The sequence below is a fragment of the Hevea brasiliensis genome, chromosome 3, assembly GCF_030052815.1.
Source record: "Hevea brasiliensis isolate MT/VB/25A 57/8 chromosome 3, ASM3005281v1, whole genome shotgun sequence".
Taxonomy (NCBI): Eukaryota; Viridiplantae; Streptophyta; class Magnoliopsida; order Malpighiales; family Euphorbiaceae; genus Hevea; species Hevea brasiliensis.
In genome coordinates, this window is record NC_079495.1 from 92,454,435 (window position 1) to 92,476,193 (window position 21,759).

A 21,759-nucleotide genomic window follows, 5' to 3' on the forward strand; every position below is an offset into this window, starting at 1 on the left:
CCGACAGAAATCTTATGCTGACTTGAAAAGAAAGGACATTGAATATGAAGTTGGCGAGAAAGTATTTTTCAGAGTATCACCGTGAAAGAAAGTGTTGAGATTTGGGAAAAAGGGAAAATTAAGCCCTAGGTTTATTGGCCCATATGAAGTTATTGAACGTGTGGGACCAAAGAGCCTCTGATTAGCCTTACCACCGAAATGGACAAGATACATAATGTGTTCCATGTCTCGATGCTCAGAAGATATAGATCAGATCCTTCACATGTCATCTCAGCAGAAGAAATTGTAGTACAACCTGACCTGACATATGAAGAAGAACCAATTAAAATCTTGGCACGAGAGGTAAAAGAGCTCAGAAACAAGATAATTCCACTAGTGAAAATCCTATGGAGATACCACAACACGGAAGAGGCAACATGGGAGAGCGAGGAGACAATGAGACAACAGTTCCCTCAGCTCTTCACATCAGGTAAATTTCGAGGACGAAATTTTTATTTAGAGGGGAAGATTTGTAACATCCCCATTGCACGTGTTTTGTACGTTCTGCTACTCCTATGGTCAAATAACAGTCCAGGCAAGTCAGGATGTCTGGAACTACACTTCGGTGATGGTGAACAGACATATAATGATGAAATAAATAAAAAGAAAATACAAGAAAAATAAAAAAAAAATGAAAGAGAGAAAATGATGCTAAGTTAAACGAGCCGGCACCGCAGCGATGGGTGACTGCACTGGGAAGGCCGTTGCCGACCCCAGGACCGCGGGGAACCCTCTGAATTTAATTTTGAGACATAAATAAAGGTTTATTGAAATGTGATTGACACTAGAAATATCAAAGAAAAATTAATAGATTAGTACAAAGAAAATGAAAAATCGAGAAACAGACAAAAATCGGTGTTATCGAAAATCGGGAATATAACCTGAAGTGGGGTATTTTGGTCATTTGACACATAGTGTTGCCTTTTGACCTCAATGTCCATTAAGAATAAATGATATTGCACTTAGGAAATGTCATGAAAAAAATTAAAATGGGATACAATATGTAAATAGTAAAAGAATGGTGCTAAATGAGCAAATAAGGAAACTTTAACTAATTAAAAATTAAAATGAGCTTAGTGCTCCACTAACGTGAATATTGGGACACTAAAATATGCTTTGGGACAGCAGATTGCACTCATTATCATCTTCATCTTCAACCTTTAAAGTTTTGGACGAATTGAACTTCCATGGAAGTCCACCATGGCCAAACTCCCTCCATCACCATGCACCATTGATCAAGCTCTCCTTTCTACTTAGTTCCTTCATTAAAGCTTGCCTACTCACCTTGGGGAAGATATTGGCAAGAAGAAAAACAAGATTTGGTGAAGTTTGAAGGAAGCTCACAAGTGGTAAGTGTCCAAAACCTCTCCCTTGCTTTAGTAAACCTTGTGTTTAGGTTGAGGTGAGTATTTTGGTGAAGAGAAATGAAAGAAATAGTGAGAAATGGACTTGTCCATTTTTGGCAGCCATGAATCTTTGTTGAGCTTGAGTTATTTTTACTTCTAATGAATGGAAATGAAGGTTGATTAATTTAAATTAAAGTTGTAGTAAGTTTGTATCTAAGTATATGCATGTAGTGTTTGAATTAAGGGTGTGAAATGGAACTTTGATGCCTTGAGCAAACTGCCATATTTGGCAGCTCCTAATAGCATGAATTTGTGTGTGAACATGTAGTTATTAATGAAATATGCTAAGGTTAAATTGTGGGAAGCAAGTGTAAGTGATATTGAAGCATGATTATGTTGAAGTGTATGTGTAATATTGACATTGAGATGTGTTAAATTTTGGTGGAAGTGAATGTTGAATTAATGGTGAATTGTGTGCATTGAGCACCTGAATATTCTGCCCAAAATTGTTGCTGGAATTGTTTACAATATATATATATATGGAAGTGTTATTGATTGAATATTGAAGAAATGAGGAGGAGAAGGAATATCAAATTGGAAGTGTATGTGCTTTGTGCAAGTTGTATGTGAAGGCAGTACATAAATTAGGCCATAAGTGCCAAACTATGAACCCAATTGGTATGAGGCCAATAGGGGGTGAAACTAGACACCAAATAGGCCAAATTTCATGTAGAAATGTTGCCAAAATTCTGCCTAGAAACTGACGTTAAAAATGACCAAATCCGGATTAGCAACCTTGCAACCCAGATTTTTGACCATATGAACAGTAGTCCTTTGGATGACCATAACTCACTCAAAACAGGTCCAATTGACCTGAAACTTTTACCATGGTTAGTTTAGACATAGATCTACAATTCTTATGAAGACACCAAAGCCCATAAATGGCCAGAACCAATTCAAATAGCTTGCACAAGTTCGGGTACAAAAATTGCCGAACCAAAACTGACCTAAAATTGACCAAATTTTGCACTAAAGGTGCAATCTGTCCAGCTTTAGTAAATTGACCATATCTTGGTCTATACAACTCAGAATGACCTGAAATTTTGCCCCGCGTGCAATAAGACATAGAGCTACAATTTTGCTTTTTTGTCCAGAAGTTAAAAACCAAGGGAAATAGGACTTTAAGCTAGACCAATCTAGCACACAAAAATTGAGAATTTGACATTTTGCATACAATGATGCTTGAAGCATTTTGGCAATGAATGCCAACTTGTAAAAATAGTAAATTGCACTATATTGGCAGCATATTGAGATATAAATTGTGACATATTGATGCTAGAAACAACTTATCCATATTACCTAAAAAGGTCAACATATGCATTGACTTGTGAATTATATAATAGTTAGTAAACTCCAAAAATTGAAGAATTAAACAATTAATTAATAATGTGCCCTAGTTTGCCTAGTTGACTAGTATGGATAGGTTGGCATGCCAATAGGATTCTCGACAAAATTGCTCAGAAATGGCTTTATGCTATACTGTATTTTTACGGCTTATTATGCCACACTGTGACTTTAATAGCCTACGGCTATGCATATTGTGTATTTATTTTTGGCTTATCGCCAGATTGACTATATGGCTTTTTAGCCACGCTATTTGCACACCGGGAGACACTTTGTGACCGATGGTGTGACGGCCCGAGGTACTAGGTACCCAGTGCTAGTATATTCATTTATCCAGTCTAGTCAGTATATAGGCTACACGGGCAGTAATTCAAGTACTATTAAATTCAAATACCTAAATCCAGTCTACTGACATACAACACCACCAAAAATTTGTAAACACTTTATTTACTTTATTTTAGTGTATATTTCTTTATATTTGGCATCACTAAGCAAAATTGCTTAGCGCGTTGCTTTTGTAACGTGTAGGTATTGGAGATACAGCTTGGGAGCCCAGCAGACCTACGACCAGGTGAGACATCAGATCTGCACAGGAGTCCAGAGTCATCTGCACTGCATTGCATACATGGTAGGACTTAGGATATCTTGTATTTTGTACTTTTGTTGTATATTTGAAATTCAGCCCTGTATTTTGTAATGTTATGAAAGCTCTAAAGTTTGTAATATTTTGTACATATTAAATGACATGGAGATTTTCTATATATATTTAAATTATTATGGACTGTATTATGGAACTATTTAATGACTGTAAAAGTCTATTGACTTTACTGAGAAATAGAGACTGTGAAATATTTGAGATTTTGATATCATCATATTAAACTGTTTTCAACAGGTTTGGAAGGACAGTTTGTCCTAAATATAGACGGCACTTTGCCAAATTTTTATTACCAATCTTGAAACATTGATTTTATCAAAGTATGACAATAGTATCAGCATGATATGAATATTACATAAAAGACTTCTTAAAATCAAATTTAGTTCAAGAAATGAAATAATCACAGACTAGGTGTTCCGGCACGCCGTGTAGCACGCCTTGCTCGGTTATACTGTAGACGAGTGAGGGGTGTTACATTTAGTGGTATCAGAGCACGGTTTAGGCGTTTCTGGTCCTAGATAGATTGCATATCATGCATTGCATTGTAAGTGTTAAGATGACTCTGATGCAGATCTTTTGATTTGTTTTGTTATTTTGATAAGAATATGGACTCCACATCGCAGAGAGCGGTTGATGAGGAAGTGGAAAGTCATGCTCCATCTATGATCAACCAGAGACAGGAGGGAACATGTTCCACCAGTACCAAATGCACCAGCCACATTTCAGCAAATGGCTGAGTTCTTTAGACAGATGGCAGGAGTTATGCCACCACCACCACCTCCACATCAAAAATCTCATATGGAGAGACTCAGGAAGTTTGGAGCAGTGGACTTTCTGGGCAAAAGAGAAGATGATTCTGTCACAGCTGAAAACTGGTTGGACAGAACTGGAAGAGTCTTGAAAAAACTTCATTGTACTCCAGAGCAGAATTTGGAAGCTGCTGTATCACTACTACAAGATGATGCATACCAGTGGTGGGATACAATAACTAGTGAGGTGCCACCAGAACAGATAACTTGGGATTTCTTTCTCACTGAGTTCAGAAAGAAGTATGTGGGCAGTGTGTACCTAAAAGAGAAGAGAAGGGAGTTTATTACCCTACGCCAGAGACAGCTGACAGTGGCTGAATATGAAAGAGAATTTGTCAGACTGAGCCGCTATGGGCGGGAAATAGTCCCTAATGAGGCAGAGAGATGCAAGAGATTTGAGGAAGGACTCAATGATAACATTAAAGTAATGATTACAGCCTTGGGGATTACAGAGTTTGCCAAGTTAGTGGAAGTCAGATCAAGGTGAAAAAGTTAGAATGAATGAGCGTAATGTATGGGACAGATACAGAAAAGAGGTCGTGGTCGACTGACATCTTCTTCCCCTAGCAAGAAATTCAGAGGTTCGCCTACTCAGAGTTTTAGTAGAGCACCAAGTCAGAGTCAGTCATAGAGGCCCAAATCTCAGTTTGCACCAAGGAGAGGCCAGTCCACCCCTTCAATGGCTAGCTCTCCAGGAACAGGGTACAGGGGACCAGCCCTAACAGTATCTGTTGCTTGCCCACTTTGCCAAAAATGGCATAAGGGTGAATGTTGGAGGATGATAGGTGCTTGTTTACGGTGTGGATCTACAGACCACCTAGTCCGAGATTGTCCTCGTAGAACTGCTACATCCACTCTAGTATCAACTGATAGGCCTGCCCCTCTAGCTCCAAGGGGTAGAAGGCCGAGTAAGGCTGAGGCAGCCGGTACTTCACAGAAACCTGTGTCAGAGTATGTGGAGAGAGCAGAAGGTAGAAAACCAGCCAAAGCCTATGCTATAAGGGCACAGGAGGAACATGATGCTCCAGATGTTATCAAGGGTACGTTCCTCCTTTATAATACTTCTGTGCATGCATTAGTGGATCCCGATATACTCATTCATATATTTGTATCAAGTCGTAGAAAAGGGAATACCGGTGGAGGAAAGTGACCAAGACATCCCGGTCACAAATCCGCTTAGGCCACAAAGCAGTGGTAGTAAACAAAGTGTATAAGGGCTGTCCATTGAAGATTCAAGGGAAAGAGTTCTCAGCAGACTTAATCGAACTGCCTTTCCATGAGTTTGATGTGATTTTGGGAATGGATTGGTTATCCCATCATCAGGCAATCGTAGATTGTAAATTAAAGAGAATCTCTCTGAAAACTGCTGAGAACAAAGAAATAATAGTAGTGGGTGAAAGGACAGATTTCTTGTCCAATGTCATCTCAAATGCAAGGAGATGGCTGAGAAAAGGGTGTGAAGCCTATCTGGCACACGTGGTTGACACTAGGTAGGGTAAACTTGACTTGTCTGACATACCCACAGTAAGGGATTTCTCTGAGGTATTTCCTGAGGAATTGCTTAGTTTACCACCAGAAAGGGAAGTTGAATTTGCTATTGAGATTATGCCGGGTACAGCTCCCATTTCAATTGCTCCGTATAGGATGGCACTCGCTGAATTGAAAGAGTTAAAAATCCAGCAGCAAGAATTACTAGACAAGGGGTTCATACGCCTGTGTCACCTTGGGAGCTCCTGATCGCTTGTAAAGAAGAAAGATGGGACCCTGAGGTTATGTGTTGACTATCGGCAGTTAAACAGAGTAACAGTGAAGAACAAGTATTCGTTGCCTAGAATTGATGATCTGTTTGATCAGTTGAAGAGAGCCGGTGTGTTTTCTAAGATTGATCTCGCATCGTGGTATCATCAGCTAAGGGTTAAGGATGCAGATGTGCCTAAGACTGCATTTAGAACCCGGTATGGGCATTATGAATTCCTGGTGATGCCATTTGGGTTAACAAACGCTCCAGCATCATTCATGGACCTTATGAACCGTATCTTCCATCCATACTTAGATCGATTCATAGTGGTCTTCATTGATGACATCCTGGTGTATTCCAAGGATAAAGCAGAACATGATGAGCATTTGAGAATTGTTCTGCAGACTCTAAAAGAGAAGAAATTGTATGCTAAATTGTCCAAGTGTGAGTTCTGGTTGAATGAGATTGCATTCCTTGGACATGTAGTATCAGCTGAAGGGATTAGAATGGATCCCAAGAAGATTGAAGTAGTGATGGAATGGAAGCCTCCCAGAAATACAACTGAGATCAGAAGTTTCTTGGGGTTAGCTGGATATTATAGAAGATTTGTAAAGGGATTTTCCCTGATAGCTGCTCCAATGACCAAATTACTACACAAGAATATGAAATTTGACTGGAATGACAAGTGTCAAGCCAGTTTTGAGAGGCTGAAGACTATGTTGATAGAGGCACTAGTGTTAACACAGCCAATATCTGGAAAAGACTTTGTAGTCTACAGTGATGCCTCACACAATGGGTTAGGGTGTTTACTCATGCAAGAAGGGAAAGTGGTTGCATATGCTTCCAGGTAGTTAAGGCCACATGAAAAGAATTACCCTACTCATGATTTGGAGTTAGCAGCAATTATCTTCGCATTGAAGATATGGAGGCATTACTTGTATGGAGAAAAATGCTACATATACACAGACCATAAGAGTCTAAAGTATCCACAACCTAGAAGGAACTTAATTTGAGACAGAGGCGATGGATTGAATTCCTGAAAGATTATGATTGTGTGATTGACTACCACCCTGGGAAGGCAAATGTAGTCGCTGATGCTTTAAGCAGAAAATCTATTGTAGCATTAAGATCTCTGAATGCCCAACTATCCTTAACTCATGATGGAGTTATTTTGGCTGAATTGCAAGTGAAGCCGAATCTGTTACAACAGATACAGGATGGGCAAAAGATGATGGGAAATTAATGGTCATATGGGAAAAATCACCGAGGAAGGAAATCAATATAAAGTGAAAGAAAATGGGTGCTCAGACTATAAAGAAAGAGTGTGTGTTCCAGATGATAAGGAATTGAAAACCAGTATTCTGAAAGAAGCACATAACAGTGTGTATGCTATACACCCAGGAAGCACAAAAATGTACAATGACCTAAAACTCCGATACTGGTGGCCAAGTATGAAGAAGGACATAGCTGATTATGTAACTAGATGCTTGACATGTCAGCAAGTCAAAGCAGAACATCAAGTTCCATCAGGTTTGTTACAGCCCACAAACATACCTGAATGGAAATGGGACCGAGTCACTATGGACTTTGTCAGTGGTCTACCTCTCACTCAGAAGAAGCATGATGCAGTATGGGTGATTGTCGATAGGTTAACCAAATCAGCACATTTTCTCGCGCTTAGAACTAACTACTTGACCGAAAAGCTAGCAGAATTGTACATCAGTGAGATAGTTAGACTACATGGAATTCCACTTTTGATTATATCTGATAGAGACCCGAGGTCTACATCTAGATTTTGGAAGAAATTACAAGAATCCTTGGGCACACAACTCCATTTTAGTACGGCTTTTCATCCTCAGACGGATGGACAGTCAGAAAGAATAATCCAAGTCCTCGAGGATATGTTGAGAAGTTGTGTTATTGAGTTTGAAGGAAGTTGGGACAGATACCTTCCACTAGCTGAATTTGCATATAATAATAGCGATCAAGCTAGCATACAAATGGCACCCTATGAAGCACTGTATGGGAGAAAATGCAGAACACCTGTATGTTGGACTGAATTGGGTGAAGATAAGCTAGTGGGGCCAGACTTGATAAAACAGACAGAGGAAAAGGTGAAACTGATAAAGGCCAATTTGAAAGTTGCCTTAGACCGACAGAAATCTTATGCTGACTTGAAAAGAAAGGACATTGAATATGAAGTTGGCGAGAAAGTATTTCTCAGAGTATCACCATGAAAGAAAGTGTTGAGATTTGGGAAAAAGGGAAAATTAAGCCCTAGGTTTATTGGCCCATATGAAGTTATTGAACGTGTGGGACCAGTAGCCTACAGATTAGCCTTACCACCTGAGCTGGACAAGATACATAATGTGTTCCATGTCTCGATGCTCAGAAGATATAGATCAGATCCTTCACATGTCATCTCAGCAGAAGAAATTGTAGTACAACCTGACCTGACATATGAAGAAGAACCAATTAAAATCTTGGCACGAGAGGTAAAAGAGCTCAGAAACAAGATAATTCCACTAGTGAAAATCCTATGGAGATACCACAACACGGAAGAGGCAACATGGGAGAGCGAGGAGACAATGAGACAACAGTTCCCTCAGCTCTTCACATCAGGTAAATTTCGAGGACGAAATTTTTATTTAGAGGGGAAGATTTGTAACATCCCCATTGCACGTGTTTTGTACGTTCTGCTACTCCTATGGTCAAATAACAGTCCAGGCAAGTCAGGATGTCTGGAACTACACTTCGGTGATGGTGAACAGACATATAATGATGAAATAAATAAAAATAAAATACAAGAAAAATAAAAAAAAATGAAAGAGAGAAAATGATGCGAAGTTAAACGAGCAAGACCGCAATGATGGGTGATCAGACTGGGAAGGCCGTTGTCGACCCTCAGACCATGGGAACCCTCTGAATTTAATTTTGAGACATAAATAAAGGTTTATTGAAATGTGATTGACACTAGAATTATCAAAGAAAAATTAATAGATTAGTACAAAGAAAATGAAAAATCGAGACAAAAATCGGTGTTATCGAAAATCGGGAATATAACTTGAAGTGGGGTATTTTGGTCATTTGACACATAGTGTTGCCTTTTGACCTCAATGTCCATTAAGAATAAATGATATTGCACTTAGGAAATGTCATGAAAAAAATTAAAATGGGATACAATATGTAAATAGTAAAAGAATGGTGCTAAATGAGCAAATAAGGAAACTTTAACTAATTAAAAATTAAAATGAGCTTAGTGCTCCACTAACGTGAATATTGGGACACTAAAATATGCTTTGGGACAGCAGATTGCACTCATTATCATCTTCATCTTCAACCTTTAAAGTTTTGGACGAATTGAACTTCCATGGAAGTCCACCATGGCCAAACTCCCTCCATCACCATGCACCATTGATCAAGCTCTCCTTTCTACTTAGTTCCTTCATTAAAGCTTGCCTACTCACCTTGGGGAAGATATTGGCAAGAAGAAAAACAAGATTTGGTGAAGTTTGAAGGAAGCTCACAAGTGGTAAGTGTCCAAAACCTCTCCCTTGCTTTAGTAAACCTTGTGTTTAGGTTGAGGTGAGTATTTTGGTGAAGAGAAATGAAAGAAATAGTGAGAAATGGACTTGTCCATTTTTGGCAGCCATGAATCTTTGTTGAGCTTGAGTTATTTTTACTTCTAATGAATGGAAATGAAGGTTGATTAATTTAAATTAAAGTTGTAGTAAGTTTGTATCTAAGTATATGCATGTAGTGTTTGAATTAAGGGTGTGAAATGGAACTTTGATGCCTTGAGCAAACTGCCATATTTGGCAGCTCCTAATAGCATGAATTTGTGTGTGAACATGTAGTTATTAATGAAATATGCTAAGGTTAAATTGTGGGAAGCAAGTGTAAGTGATATTGAAGTATGATTATGTTGAAGTGTATGTGTAATATTGACATTGAGATGTGTTAAATTTTGGTGGAAGTGAATGTTGAATTAATGGTGAATTGTGTGCATTGAGCACCTGAATATTCTGCCCAAAATTGTTGCTGGAATTGTTTACAATATATATATATATGGAAGTGTTATTGATTGAATATTGAAGAAATGAGGAGGAGAAGGAATATCAAATTGGAAGTGTATGTGCTTTGTGCAAGTTGTATGTGAAGGCAGTACATAAATTAGGCCATAAGTGCCAAACTATGAACCCAATTGGTATGAGGCCAATAGGGGGTGAAACTAGACACCAAATAGGCCAAATTTCATGTAGAAATGTTGCCAAAATTCTGCCTAGAAACTGACGTTAAAAATGACCAAATCCGGATTAGCAACCTTGCAACCCAGATTTTTGACCATATGAACAGTAGTCCTTTGGATGACCATAACTCACTCAAAACAGGTCCAATTGACCTGAAACTTTTACCATGGTTAGTTTAGACATAGATCTACAATTCTTATGAAGACACCAAAGCCCATAAATGGCCAGAACCAATTCAAATAGCTTGCACAAGTTCGGGTACAAAAATTGCCGAACCAAAACTGACCTAAAATTGACCAAATTTTGCACTAAAGGTGCAATCTGTCCAGCTTTAGTAAATCGACCATATCTTGGTCTATACAACTCAGAATGACCTGAAATTTTGCCCCGCGTGCAATAAGACATAGAGCTACAATTTTGCTTTTTTGTCCAGAAGTTAAAACCCAAGGGAAATAGGACTTTAAGCTAGACCAATCTAGCACACAAAAATTGAGAATTTGACATTTTGCATACAATGATGCTTGAAGCATTTTGGCAATGAATGCCAACTTGTAAAAATAGTAAATTGCACTATATTGGCAGCATATTGAGATATAAATTGTGACATATTGATGCTAGAAACAACTTATCCATATTACCTAAAAAGGTCAACATATGCATTGACTTGTGAATTATATAATAGTTAGTAAACTCCAAAAATTGAAGAATTAAACAATTAATTAATAATGTGCCCTAGTTTGCCTAGTTGACTAGTATGGATAGGTTGGCATGCCAATAGGATTCTGACAGCTGTTCTGTAAATGGCTTTATGCTATACTGTATTTTTACGGCTTATTATGCCACACTGTGACTTTAATAGCCTACGGCTATGCATATTGTGTATTTATTTTTGGCTTATCGCCAGATTGACTATATGGCTTTTTAGCCACGCTATTTGCACACCGGGAGACACTTTGTGACCGATGGTGTGACGGCCCGAGGTACTAGGTACCCAGTGCTAGTATATCCGTTTATCCAGTCTAGTCAGTATATAGGCTACACGGGCAGTAATTCAAGTACTATTAAATTCAAATACCTAAATCCAGTCTACTGACATACAACACCACCAAAAATTTGTAAACACTTTATTTACTTTATTTTAGTGTATATTTCTTTATATTTGGCACCACTAAGCAAAATTGCTTAGCGCGTTGCTTTTGTAACGTGTAGGTATTGGAGATACAGCTGGGGAGCCCAGCAGACCTACGACCAGGTGAGACATCAGATCTGCACAGGAGTCCAGAGTCATCTGCACTGCATTGCATACATGGTAGGACTTAGGATATCTTGTATTTTGTACTTTTGTTGTATATTTGAAATTCAGCCCTGTATTTTGTAATGTTATGAAAGCTCTAAAGTTTGTAATATTTTGTACATATTAAATGACATGGAGATTTTCTATATATATTTAAATTATTATGGACTGTATTATGGAATGTTTAATGATCAGTAAAAGTCTATTGACTTTACTGAGAAATAGAGACTGTGAAATATTTGAGATTTTGATATCATCATATTAAACTGTTTTCAACAGGTTTGGAAGGACAGTTTGTCCTAAATATAGACGGCACTTTGCCAAATTTTTATTACCAATCTTGAAACACTGATTTTATCAAAGTATGACAATAGTATCAGCATGATATGAATATTACATAAAAGACTTCTTAAAATCAAATTTAGTTCAAGAAATGAAATAATCACAGACTAGGTGTTCCGGCACGCCGTGTAGCACGCCTTGCTCGGCTATACTGTAGACGAGTGAGGGGTGTTACATTTAGTGGTATCAGAGCACGGTTTAGGCGTTTCTGGACCTAGATAGATTGCATATCATGCATTGCATTGTAAGTGTTAAGATGACTCTGATGCAGATCTTTTGATTTGTTTTGTTATTTTGATAAGAATATGGACTCCACATCGCAGAGAGCGGTTGATGAGGAAGTGGAAAGTCATGCTCCATCTATGACTGAACCAGGAGACAGGAGGGAACCTGTTCCACCAGTACCAAATGCACCAGCCACATTTCAGCAAATGGCTAAGTTCTTTAGACAGATGGCAGGAGTTATGCCACCACCACCACCTCCACATCAAAAATCTCATATGGAGAGACTCAGGAAGTTTGGAGCAGTGGACTTTCTGGGCAAAAGAGAAGATGATTCTGTCACTGCTGAAAACTGGTTGGACAGAACTGGAAGAGTCTTGAAAAAACTTCATTGTACTCCAGAGCAGAATTTGGAAGCTGCTGTATCACTACTACAAGATGATGCATATCAGTGGTGGGATACAATAACTAGTGAGGTGCCACCAGAACAGATAACTTGGGATTTCTTTCTCACTGGGTTCAGAAAGAAGTATGTGGGCAGTGTGTACCTAAAAGAGAAGAAAAGGGAGTTTATTACCCTACGCCAGAGATAGCTGACAGTGGCTGAATATGAAAGAGAATTTGTTAGACTGAGCCGCTATGGGCGGGAAATAGTCCCTAATGAGGCAGAGAGATGCAAGAGATTTGAGGAAGGACTCAATGATAACATTAAAGTAATGATTATAGCCTTGGGGAATACAGAGTTTGCCAAGTTAGTGGAAGTCAGATCAAGGTTGAAAAAGTTAGAATGAATGAGCAGTAATGTATGGGACAGATACAGAAAAGAGGTCGTGGTCGACTGTACATCTTCTTCCCCTAGTAAGAAATTCAGAGGTTCGCCTACTCAGAGTTTTAGTAGAGCACCAAGTCAGAGTCAGTCATAGAGGCCCAAATCTCAGTTTGCACCAAGGAGAGGCCAGTCCACCCCTTCAATGGCTAGCTCTCCAGGAACAGGGTACAGGGGACCAGCCCTAACAGTATCTGTTGCTTGCCCACTTTGCCAAAAATGGCATAAGGGTGAATGTTGGAGGATGATAGGTGCTTGTTTACGGTGTGGATCTCTGCACCACCTAGTCCGAGATTGTCCTCGTAGAACTGCTACATCCACTCTAGTATCAACTGATAGGCCTGCCCCTCTAGCTCCAAGGGGTAGAAGGCCGAGTAAGGCTGAGGCAAATGCACTTCGTAAAACCCGTGTCGAGTATGTGGAGAGAGCAGAAGGTAGAAAACCAGCCAAAGCCTATGCTATAAGGGCACAGGAGGAACATGATGCTCCAGATGTTATCAAGGGTACGTTCCTCCTTTATAATACTTCTGTGCATGCATTAGTGGATCCTGGATATACTCATTCATATATTTGTATCAAGCTGCCCGTAGAAAAGGGAATACCAGTGGAGGAAAGTGACCAAGACAACATGGTCACAAATCCGCTTAGGCCACAGTGTGGTAGTAAACAACGTGTATAAGGGCTGTCCATTGAAGATTCAAGGGAAAGAGTTCTCAGCAGACTTAATCGAACTGCCTTTCCATGAGTTTGATGTGATTTTGGGAATGGATTGGTTATCCCATCATCAGGCAATCGTAGATTGTAAATTAAAGAGAATCTCTCTGAAAACTGCTGAGAACAAAGAAATAATAGTAGTGGGTGAAAGGACAGATTTCTTGTCCAATGTCATCTCAGCTACAGTTGCAAGGAGATGGCTGAGAAAAGGGTGTGAAGCCTATCTGGCACACGTGGTTGACACTAGGTAGGGTAAACTTGACTTGTCTGACATACCCACAGTAAGGGATTTCTCTGAGGTATTTCCTGAGGAATTGCTTAGTTTACCACCAGAAAGGGAAGTTGAATTTGCTATTGAGATTATGCCGGGTACAGCTCCCATTTCAATTGCTCCGTATAGGATGGCACTCGCTGAATTGAAAGAGTTAAAAATCCAGCAGCAAGAATTACTAGACAAGGGGTTCATACGCCCCGGTGTGTCACCTTGGGGAGCTCCGGTACTGTTTGTAAAGAAGAAAGATGGGACCCTGAGGTTATGTGTTGACTACCGGCAGTTAAACAGAGTAACAGTGAAGAACAAGTATCCGTTGCCTAGAATTGATGATCTGTTTGATCAGTTGAAGAGAGCCGGTGTGTTTTCTAAGATTGATCTCAGATCAGGGTATCATCAGCTAAGGGTTAAGGATGCAGATGTGCCTAAGACTGCATTTAGAACCCGGTATGGGCATTATGAATTCCTGGTGATGCCATTTGGGTTAACAAACGCTCCAGCATCATTCATGGACCTTATGAACCGTATCTTCCATCCATACTTAGATCGATTCATAGTGGTCTTCATTGATGACATCCTGGTGTATTCCAAGGATAAAGCAGAACATGATGAGCATTTGAGAATTGTTCTGCAGACTCTAAAAGAGAAGAAATTGTATGCTAAATTGTCCAAGTGTGAGTTCTGGTTGAATGAGATTGCATTCCTTGGACATGTAGTATCAGCTGAAGGGATTAGAATGGATCCCAAGAAGATTGAAGTAGTGATGGAATGGAAGCCTCCCAGAAATACAACTGAGATCAGAAGTTTCTTGGGGTTAGCTGGATATTATAGAAGATTTGTAAAGGGATTTTCCCTGATAGCTGCTCCAATGACCAAATTACTACACAAGAATATGAAATTTGACTGGAATGACAAGTGTCAAGCCGCTTTGAGAGGTCAAGGCTATGTTGATAGAGGCACTAGTGTTAACACAGCCAATATCTGGAAAAGACTTTGTAGTCTACAGTGATGCCTCACACAATGGGTTAGGGTGTTTACTCATGCAAGAAGGGAAAGTGGTTGCATATGCTTCCAGGTAGTTAAGGCCACATGAAAAGAATTACCCTACTCATGATTTGGAGTTAGCAGCAATTATCTTCGCATTGAAGATATGGAGGCATTACTTGTATGGAGAAAAATGCTACATATACACAGACCATAAGAGTCTAAAGTATCTGCCAACCTAGAAGGAACTTAATTTGAGACAGAGGCGATGGATTGAATTCCTGAAAGATTATGATTGTGTGATTGACTACCACCCTGGGAAGGCAAATGTAGTCGCTGATGCTTTAAGCAGAAAATCTATTGTAGCATTAAGATCTCTGAATGCCCAACTATCCTTAACTCATGATGGAGTTATTTTGGCTGAATTGCAAGTGAAGCCGAATCTGTTACAACAGATACAGGATGGGCAAAAGACAGATGGGAAATTAATGGCTGTTATGGGAAAAATCACTGAGGGGAAGGAAACTGAATATAAAGTGAAAGAAAATGGGTGCCTGTACTATAAAGAAAGAGTGTGTGTTCCAGATGATAAGGAATTGAAAACCAGTATTCTGAAAGAAGCACATAACAGTGTGTATGCTATACACCCAGGAAGCACAAAAATGTACAATGACCTAAAACTCCGATACTGGTGGCCAAGTATGAAGAAGGACATAGCTGATTATGTAACTAGATGCTTGACATGTCAGCAAGTCAAAGCAGAACATCAAGTTCCATCAGGTTTGTTACAGCCCACAAACATACCTGAATGGAAATGGGACCGAGTCACTATGGACTTTGTCAGTGGTCTACCTCTCACTCAGAAGAAGCATGATGCAGTATGGGTGATTGTCGATAGGTTAACCAAATCAGCACATTTTCTGCCAGTTAGAACTAACTACTCACTGGAAAAGCTAGCAGAATTGTACATCAGTGAGATAGTTAGACTACATGGAATTCCACTTTTGATTATATCTGATAGAGACCCGAGGTCTACATCTAGATTTTGGAAGAAATTACAAGAATCCTTGGGCACACAACTCCATTTTAGTACGGCTTTTCATCCTCAGACGGATGGACAGTCAGAAAGAATAATCCAGGTCCTCGAGGATATGCTGAGAAGTTGTGTTATTGAGTTTGAAGGAAGTTGGGACAGATACCTTCCACTGGCAGAATTTGCATATAATAATAGCTATCAAGCTAGCATACAAATGGCACCCTATGAAGCACTGTATGGGAGAAAATGCAGAACACCTGTATGTTGGACTGAATTGGGTGAAGATAAGCTAGTGGGGCCAGACTTGATAAAACAGACAGAGGAAAAGGTGAAACTGATAAAGGCCAATTTGAAAGTTGCCTCAGACCGACAGAAATCTTATGCTGACTTGAAAAGAAAGGACATTGAATATGAAGTTGGCGAGAAAGTATTTCTCAGAGTATCACCGTGAAAGAAAGTGTTGAGATTTGGGAAAAAGGGAAAATTAAGCCCTAGGTTTATTGGCCCATATGAAGTTATTGAACGTGTGGGACCAGTAGCCTACAGATTAGCCTTACCACCTGAGCTGGACAAGATACATAATGTGTTCCATGTCTCGATGCTCAGAAGATATAGATCAGATCCTTCACATGTCATCTCAGCAGAAGAAATTGTAGTACAACCTGACCTGACATATGAAGAAGAACCAATTAAAATCTTGGCACGAGAGGTAAAAGAGCTCAGAAACAAGATAATTCCACTAGTGAAAATCCTATGGAGATACCACAACACGGAAGAGGCAACATGGGAGAGCGAGGAGACAATGAGACAACAGTTCCCTCAGCTCTTCACATCAGGTAAATTTCGAGGACGAAATTTTTATTTAGAGGGGAAGATTTGTAACATCCCCATTGCACGTGTTTTGTACATTCTGCTACTCCTATGGTCAAATAACAGTCCAGGCAAGTCAGGATGTCTGGAACTACACTTCGGTGATGGTGAACAGACATATAATGATGAAATAAATAAAAAGAAAATACAAGAAAAATAAAAAAAAAAATGAAAGAGAGAAAATGATGCTAAGTTAAACGAGCCAAGACCGCAAATGATGGGTGATCAGACTGGAAGGCCGTTGTTTAATTCCAGACCATGAGGAACCCTCTGAATTTAATTTTGAGACATAAATAAAGGTTTATTGAAATGTGATTGACACTAGAATTATCAAAGAAAAATTAATAGATTAGTACAAAGAAAATGAAAAATCGAGAAAGCATAAAAATCGGTGTTATCGAAAATCGGAATATAACTCAAGTGGGTATTTTGGTCATTTGACACATAGTGTTGCCTTTTAACCTCAATGTCCATTAAGAATAAATGATATTGCACTTAGGAAATGTCATGAAAAAAATTAAAATGTGATACAATATGTAAATAGTAAAAGAATGGTGCTAAATGAGCAAATAAGGAAACTTTAACTAATTAAAAATTAAAATGAGCTTAGTGCTCCACTAACGAGAATATTGGGACACTAAAATATGCTTTGGGACAGCATATTGCACTCATTATCATCTTCATCTTCAACCTATAAAGTTTTGGAAGAATTGAACTTACATGGAAGTCCACCATGGCCAAACTCCTCCATCACCATGCACCATTGATCAAGCTCTCCTTTCTACTTAGTTCCTTCATTAAAGCTTGCCTACTCACCTTGGGAAGATATTGGCAATAAGAAAAACAAGATTTGGTGAATTTTGAAGGAAGCTCACAAGTGGTAAGTGTCCAAAACCTCTCCCTTGCTTTAGTAAACCTTGTGTTTAGGTTGAGGTGAGTATTTTGGTGAAGAGAAATGAAAGAAATAGTGAGAAATGGACTTGTCCATTTTTGGCAGCCATGAATCTTTGTTGAGCTTGAGTTATTTTTACTTCTAATGAATGGAAATGAAGGTTGATTAATTTAAATTAAAGTTGTAGTAAGTTTGTATCTAAGTATATGCATGTAGTGTTTGAATTAAGGGTGTGAAATGGAACTTTGATGCCTTGAGCAAACTGCCATATTTGGCAGCTCCTAATAGCATGAATTTGTGTGTGAACATGTAGTTATTAATGAAATATGCTAAGGTTAAATTGTGGGAAGCAAGTGTAAGTGATATTGAAGTATGATTATGTTGAAGTGTATGTGTAATATTGACATTGAGATGTGTTAAATTTTGGTGGAAGTGAATGTTGAATTAATGGTGAATTGTGTGCATTGAGCACCTGAATATTCTGCCCAAAATTGTTGCTGGAATTGTTTACAATATATATATATATATGGAAGTGTTATTGATTGAATATTGAAGAAATGAGGAGGAGAAGGAATATCAAATTGGAAGTGTATGTGCTTTGTGCAAGTTGTATGTGAAGGCAGTACATAAATTAGGCCATAAGTGCCAAACTATGAACCCAATTGGTATGAGGCCAATAGGGGGTGAAACTAGACACCAAATAGGCCAAATTTCATGTAGAAATGTTGCCAAAATTCTGCCTAGAAACTGACGTTAAAAATGACCAAATCCGGATTAGCAACCTTGCAACCCAGATTTTTGACCATATGAACAGTAGTCCTTTGGATGACCATAACTCACTCAAAACAGGTCCAATTGACCTGAAACTTTTACCATGGTTAGTTTAGACATAGATCTACAATTCTTATGAAGACACCAAAGCCCAGAAATGGCCAGAACCAAGTCAAATGGCTTGCACAAGTTTGAGTACAAAAACTGCCGAACCAAAACTGACCTAAAATTGACCAAATTTTGCACTAAAGGTGCAATCTGTCCAGCTTTAGTAAATTGACCATATCTTGGTCTATACAACTCAGAATGACCTGAAATTTTGCCCCGCGTGCAATAAGACATAGAGTGTCACACCCTACCCCTCTGTAAGGCATAACATGATCCCATAGTATACCTAATGAATTACCAACTCCGTCTACTGATAACCCATTAAATACACTACAAGGGATTTTAAAAACTTTTCTTACTTCTTTTACAGTGGTGAGCACTATTTACAGGTGTTAAAAACCTTTTTGAACTGAAGTGATAGAACTAACACATTTGAATTATTTGGAATTTCTGTAAAAATTTTGGCAGAGTGCCATCTGTATTTTGGATAAAACAGTTCTTCAGAAAACCTGTAAAAAGCACTTCAATAATTTTTTCCAAATCTCAACTCCAACATTTTTCTCAACACAACATGTTTCACAACTCAAATCCACAGTGATTGTTCAAAGATTGCGATACAAGAAATATAATACAATTTTTACCAACCAAAATAACTCATAATTATTTTACAACTTCAATGTACAATTTGAATTTACAACTGCTCAAAACCAAAAACAATATGTACATACAGTGAACATACATTACAGCATAAAATACAAAATGTTGGTATACTCATTGTACCCGAAAATCTCTCGTTGGAGGTACTAGCAGCCTAGTCTGCTACCCTATCTGTCTGTCTACCTGCGACAGTAATAAAAAGCTATCGCTGAGACAATGTCTCAGTGGTGCACAATATTAACCAAATACAACTTAAATCACAATTCATAAGTCATTTAAATAGTGGATACTTAAAACCATAGTTAATTTCAAGACAGTAATTGTCAACAATAATTTAAACTCCATTTCTCAATATCACAATAAATTTCAATAAGTCAGATCGTGGTTGAATTCAAAAGACAGTATATGTCAATAAGAGTTTAAATTCATTTCACAATCTCACAATACATATCAATAAATCACACACAGCTTAATCATGTTCCAAAGTTCAATTCGTCCCAAAAGCCGATGGCTAATGAGGTATTCAATTCGTCCCAAAAGTCGATGACTAATGAGGAATAACATAGCTAGCTAGCAAAAATATGAGTACTCATCCAATTCATCCTCAACAGGCACACACCTCAACACTTCAGCCAGAGAGGGAATTCAATTCATCCCACTAGATAAGCTAGCGAGGAATACAATCAATATACATGATAGCTGTGGTTTCAAACCATTTCCAATGCTTTTCAATCAATAAGTATCCATCAATATCATTCAAATAATTTCTCACAATTTCAAACTATTTACAATGCTTTTCAAGTGATAATTATCCATTCAAACACATTTCCACAATTTAAAACAATAATGTACAAATAGTCATAATTCATTTCAATTGAAAAATTCAAAAGAAATAGTTGTTGTGCACAAACCTCTCGATAATCGCTCTCGTCCGACTCAGTGTTTCCTTCCCTTTTCCTGAGTCTTTGGTAACTGAGAAACACAATTTGAAGTGTTTCAGTACTAAATTAAACTGTCTCTATCGATAATGTTTGATAAATAGTTCACTGAAAGCTATTATTTGCTTAATCACCTAATATACCGACCCTCGATGCGTTCTAGGTAAATTAGGTTTTAGTGTCACTAATATGTCACATTCGATAGGGTTTTAGGGTTGGTACTCGTTACCAATTTCATTTCCTTGTTTAGTACATTTTATTGCAAATTGCTGTATTCCGGTATACTAGTTTGACCTAGCCAGAAGACCTAGTTCCCTCGATTTTCGGGTTTTGGTCAAAACTAAAAACTTGTAGATCTATGTCTTACGGAACGCGGGGAAAAATTTTAGGTCAATCCGAGTTATGTAGACCAAGTTATGGTCATTTTACTATTGCTGGTCAAATGGCATCAAATTAGGTCATTTTAGGTCAAATTTGGTCAACTTTGGTTCGGCCAGTTTTTGGACCTGAACTTGTGCAAGCTGTTTGACTTGCTTATGGTCATTTCTGGGCTTTGGTGTCTTCATAAGACTTGTAGGTATGGGTCTTAACTATTCATGGTTAAAATTTCAGGTCAATTGGACCTGTGTTGAGTGAGTTATGGCCTAAACACTAACTGCTGCCCAAATGGTCAATTTTCAGGTTTCACTTGCACTTAATCCGAATTGGTCATTTTTCATGCTACCTTGCAAGCAGAATTTTGGTATGATTTCTCAATGAAAGTTGGCACATTTTGTGCCTAGTTTAACCTCCAATTGGTCTCATACCAATTGGAGTTACACATTTAAAGTTATAGGTTAAAATGTACACTGCCCTTAATTACATTGCATAAACATGTATCAATTACACATTTACCTTACTCTAAGTCCATCTCTCTTACCCATTCTGTTTTGGTACATTACCAAAACCATTTACCACTTCACATTAAAATCATTTTGGGCAGAATACAAACATCCTCAATACACCAAATAAAACTCTAATTCATAAAGTCCAATTACAACCATAAATACACATAGCACTACTCATCATTTCATACAATTTCCACCACTAATTTATATACATATCCATCAATCCTCAATGTCATAATTCTGCCAATATCTTCATGAATTCATACATTCATCATGGAGTCCCAAGGCTGCCGAATTGTTCCACAATGCCAAAGTGTCCTACAATTCATCAATTTCCATTCCAAGTGCACAATCACCATATACATGTGGAATAATTTACTAGGACATTAAATCACCCTAATCAACATAATTTCTCATCAAATATATGTATGAATATTTCATTAAACATACAATTCCATGGCTGTCCAAAATTGGATATATCAAGAACTCCTCAAACTTGAAATTTTCTTCACAATTCAAACACCCATAACATGTATACAAACTTTATCAAAGAAATATTTAAAAATACAAACTTACCTTTGGTTGGGACTTGTTAAACCTTGACTAAACTTCTTGATTTTAGTATCAAACTCTTCCTTGTGATGTGGGGATAAAACTTAATGAAGAAACCTAAGTGATTGGAGGTAAAATGAGGAGGTTAAGGGAG